The sequence below is a fragment of the Rhopalosiphum padi genome, chromosome 4 (genome assembly GCF_020882245.1).
Source record: "Rhopalosiphum padi isolate XX-2018 chromosome 4, ASM2088224v1, whole genome shotgun sequence".
Lineage (NCBI taxonomy): Eukaryota > Metazoa > Arthropoda > Insecta > Hemiptera > Aphididae > Rhopalosiphum > Rhopalosiphum padi.
Window position 1 is genome coordinate 32,183,325 of NC_083600.1, and position 6,000 is coordinate 32,189,324.

A 6,000-nucleotide genomic window follows, 5' to 3' on the forward strand; every position below is an offset into this window, starting at 1 on the left:
ATAGATTAATAGAATCTGTTTTGTAAAAATTGTTTAAAAAAAATACTCTATCCAAACTTGTCAAACTGTTTTGGTCTCTTCAACTTCTAGTTTAGGTTTAATTTAACTAATTTAATTTACAAATATAAAAATTACCAAAATAATAAATAGGTAATTAATAAATTGTATCCGTTACCTATCACCTATATCCTATAATCTATATTCTATATAGTACCTAAGTTTCAATCACATGTAATACTATTTGTCAATATAATTAGTTAGGTAAAAAATAAAACCCTAAATTATTATGTTTCATCTTTATGTTATAAAAGTATAACATTTTTTATTGTTTAGGTATTGAAGAACGCGATGGATAAAAATCTGCTTTTGAAAATATTAAGTCTCATTAATCATTGTATAACTTTACTACACTAAGTTTTTTTTAATATTTCACTTATTAAATTTTGTTAAATTATAAATTTATATTGCTTAACCTTATCCGGAAAATAATCAACCCTGTATCTAACAGTCGCTACAATTATCTTAATACTCATACGTTTAATTCTATATATATATATATACATAAATTATATGCTGTGTTTACCACTGCTAAACAGATAAGAAGAATAATTACAATTTGCGAATTATTATTATTTATATTATACTAAAAATCGTAGTTCAAAAAATTTCAATAAGTTTAAGTTAAGTATTAATTATAAATAAATATATATAAGTTAAATATAACTAATGTATATATTATATACGTAATAATTAAATGTTTACGTGAATTTTTATTCTCGAGTTTTTCGTAAACCCAGTATAATCATTTACAGTCATCAAAAGCAAAACCTCTAACAAAACAAACAAAAAAACACACATAAAGCAATTCTAAAAGCATAATCTAATTTTAAAAACATTATCTAAAGCCTCAATCTGAATACAGATTGCGAAACTATTTGTATTTACGCCAGCCTATCTTCAGAGGGTCTAGTGTTGAATTCGAATTTAATCTTTTCCAAACGGTTGTGTTTTTATTTCACTTTAAACATTTTGGTTTTTATATTTGCAGAGAACACAATATTCAAAAATACCAAATTCCTGAAACGATTGATTTCTTATCAACAAAACCAAGAACTAGTTCTAATAAAATAAAATAAAACTGTAATAAGAAAGTATATAAGACCATTGTCCATTGTATCATAATTTATAGCTCTACTCTCAACATAAAGCATGCTTAAATAAAATCATAAATTACATTACAACATAAATATTAGTTTGATCTATGTTAGAGTTTTATTCAATGATACGTATTATAATATTATATTATGAATTTTTGTCATAACTAGTTTTAAATATTTAATATATCTTATTAAAACCCATGAAAAATATTTTGCATACTGGATGATAAGAGCCAAACGTTACCAGAAAACGTACAGTCTATCTATACCTACATCTCCAACTGCCTAGTAATAGTATCATAATACAATTTACGAGGTACGCTCTATTGTAATTCTAAACTTACTACGATGGTATAAATAAGTTTATTGTTTAGAAAATAATAGTTTTATTATAATATTTATAATAATATAATAAATAATAAACAACATATTTATATGTAGCAATAAGTTTTACAAAATTAAATATTATGAAAAAAGTTGCTTTTTTATAAGGAGTTTTACTAATACTGTACTACTATACGTACTGCGTAGTATGCATAACAGCAACGTATCAGTATGAATATTATTTCAAATTTAAATAATACGTACCCATATGAATATTATATTGAATTTCATATTATATTTCACTTTGAGTTCAAGTAATACATATTACACAGGCATAGACTCCATCGATTACTTAACTATATAAAAGATACCCTACAATTTTTTAATATCTATCAACCACATTTCTACAAACAAAATAGTATAAAAACCAGCAGACTATTTTACATTTTAAACTGTTTTAGATTCTGAGCGGATCGATGAACCAGTAAATGTTTTACTTTTAAAAGGGTTAAAATAATGTATTAATATGTATTATTATTGTTATTATATTTTATAATTTAGTTTTTTTTCGACATATTTTAGAGTTCATAAAGTGCTTTAATTTCCAACTATATAGATAGAAACTAGAAAAAACCCTAACCGTTCATCCTAAGTTATTTTTACAGCAATTAAAAATATCAAAATTACAATGATTTTTAAGCATTTCAAATTTGAATTTTAACAAACTTGAAAATATGATAACGCCTAATAATGTTTTTTTTTACTGTAAATAAAAACAATATTAGCGTAAAGTTACATTAATTTTTTAATAGTATTTGAACTTTAACAAAATTGGATATTCAAATGTAAAATTCAAATGATTTATCATCAATCAATAATTCTTATTATTTTGTTATAGATATTTCAAAAAATATTAATGTAAAAATTGTCTATACACGACATTTTCTAAATATCTAGACTACGTTTCATCTAGTTATAGGCTGATTTTCAATAGATAAAAATCATGAAAATTTAATTTAAAAGTTTCAGTTTTGTCGTAGGTTTTTTTATAAAAATTTATAAGTATCAAAAATACGTACGCACAATATTTTTTAAAACTATTTTAAATTAAAAAAAAATCAGAAAATCTTGAAATGTATTTTGTAGTTAAAATTGAATATAATATTCAATTTTTATAAACAAAGTAAATGTATTACAATATTACAACTTGGTCTTAACTATTTACAAGTTTTTACTTATATATCTTAAAAGTTAATAACAATGAGATAAGATATACTTAGGTAGTATTATTATATTAGTTCGGTATTATATAATATATTCTAAAAAAATAGTTCACCCTACCATTAGTTGTGTAAGTACTAATAGTAATATTATAATTAATCAATCTTAACTTTTAATTTAAATTGAGGCCAACAAAACATTACCACTCAAAATCGTTTTTCGTTTGTAATTATTTAACGTTAAATTGAAATTGAACACATCCATTACAGTAGCCTACACAATGACAAAGAATAATATAGATACCAACTATACAACAGTGTGACTTCTCTGGTTTTTATTTTATTAAAATCTTATTTTTTGCTTATTATTAAAAATACATTTTACCTATATAAGCTATCCAATGCTAATAAACCATTATTAACTTAACAATACAATTATATCAGCATTTCATGTCAAAAATTCTATTTTAATAATGTGATAAAAATTTTAACTATATAATAAAAAAAAATATATTGTTTTAAGAAGTGCGAGGTATTATTTTTATTTATACAAGTGCAATTAGTTAAGCTATTAGAGACAATATTCGAGAGTTATTCAAAAAAGTAATACCTTAAATAATGATTATAATAGAAAATTGTAAAAATATTTTTCAAAAAAGCTGAAACATTTCAAAATAATGAGTGTATATACTTAAATAGATCACTCTATACAGTGCAAATAGATGAATACAAATTTGTAAATTTATTTCGATGTTTACCACTTTTTTCCAGTTAGCGTATGATATTAGTACATAAATTTATTTACATAAAAAATATACCTTAATGATTATTATGTATAATACTAGGTAAATATACGCGAGATTCTAATGAATAATCTCGAAAATACTTTGATAGTTTGATAATGCTTACATGCATTGCGAGTATTTTAATCAAAAAAATTAAGCCAGTATTATGTCGACCGTAAATAATAAATTATCTTATCCAAAAATAATTTATCTAAAAATATATCGGCTAAATATTATTTCGGCTAATAGCATTTTAAATGAAAAATGTTTTAACTCATAATCATTTCAACCGAACTAGTTGAACTATAGCCATCTACTGAGTAATCAAACCTACAACGGAACACGTGCATAAATACATATTATATATATATATATATATATATATATTGTAGAAGTGTCGAATACAATGCATCTATTTCTTATACAATATGAATTCTTCATTTCTTCTTATTATTTCATGCAGAAAATAGTAGTTTCATCGAAACATATAAACGTTTATAGAAGAGTCACAAGTATATATGTGGAGGTATGGATAATATATTATTATATATATAGTAAATTTACACTTATGTGTGTACTAAAATATTTTTTTTTCGTTCTCACCATAGCCATATACGAAAGAAATTGTTTTCTTGTTGCGTTTTTGTGTAGTCCGATAAGACGATTTATAAGAACGATATAGGGGGGGGGAGCTCTATAATGCTGTTGAGCTGAAGACTTGCGCCTAGGATGAAGGGAACTGACGATAGGGTGAGAAAAATAGTAGTTTTGTGCGCACACGACCTACGCTACCGATACACTGCACATACGGCCTGCTGCGAGACAATGAGAAATGCGAAGTTCGAGAAAACGCCCGCATAAATCGTTTTTCTCTCTCATTCTCTCTCTTTTCTCGTTTTTCTTATTTTCTGCACATAGGAAAACGTATTGTTGTAGAGGAGAAATCGAATGTTTTATTACTGTTTTACACTATCAAAAAGGTTATGCCGTGCGTTGTCGTTATTTCCATCGTAAATATCAAAGATAATTCAAACGACAAACTGCAGTGAATATTATTAATGTTCTTTATATTATAAGGACTGTCAATATCACCTTTCGTCTCAGTATCTAATAAAACCATTGACTTTTTAACTTTCTAGCACCTAACGCAAACGACCTTAAAATAAACAACAGCAACAATGGACTACCTACATAATTATATACCGTCTGCCCATCTACCAATCATAATTTTACATTTAATTAAACTAAAAAAGTTAAATACTTTTAACACGACTACGATTAAACAATTTTTCAGAAGTAATTTGACAAACCGAGTTTCAGAACAAACAATGAAAACAAATTTAAGTTTTTATAACAAGTTTGTTTCGTATACGATTTATTTGAATCAGTGCAGTTTTCCACATAATATGTATACACCAGCGTCTATACAAACAATGCATGCACGTATACATGTAAACTACAACAACAATTTTATTTTCAAAGTCTAAGTAAAAAGGATATTACTGGTGGTATTTTACTGGTTTATATCACAACTCACAAGCATATAAGAAATTGGTCATGGAATAGCTCGACTACCCCGTGAAAAAAATAAAAATAATAACAACACGTTTATAGTTTATATATAAATGTATATAAATTATAGTCCGTTTTTTAATACTCAGTAGGTATTCGATAGTATTGAAAATCATAAAAGCTATCGAAGACATAATATACAAATAGTATAGGTTCGATTGATGCCCCCCCATTCACTTATATTTTGGTGAAGTTTCGGGAAAAAAATTAAATAAGAAATTATTTTTGGGAAACATACGTAGAATTATTCGGATCAGTTAATATTTTTATATACTATTTCAAAATTAATTTGTTAAATCATTAATATCCTATTATTAAAATAATATCACATTAATATAGGCATATTAATTAATATATATTATAGGACTTTTTATCTTATAACTTTTTCAGTTCACTACAAATAAAAAGAATTTTATCTCTTATTTATTTAAAAATACAAAATTACTACAAGGTAAAATATATAAAATTGCTATAACTAAAGCGTTATGAGGGTATCACATTCGTAGTTTTGTCTTCGTCTTAAAAAAGTACAACATAGCAAAGTTGTGTTCAAGAGAATCAATTTTGTTTAGTCAGTCATTTAATATTAGAGTTAATTGACCTATTAATTATTATAAAACTTAAAAATAAAATCATCTTACCTTTAAATTTAAAATTTAATAATAGAAGAATTAAGAAAAAAGTAAAAGAACATCTTAACCAATTTAAAAAATACTCATAAGTCATATTGGGGAAACCCAGCGCTCAATAATTAACAAAATTATGCTTATAAATTTTAACGTATAAACTAAAATTGACACCACTGTCTACATCATCTGAATAGCTGTTACAGTTTCAATTTTCGCACTCAGTATGACGAAAAAACAAAAAAAATGATTTAAAAAAATTAAGCTCCTATACACATCATAGTTTCAAATTTTTGAACAACTGAGTTATTAGTCA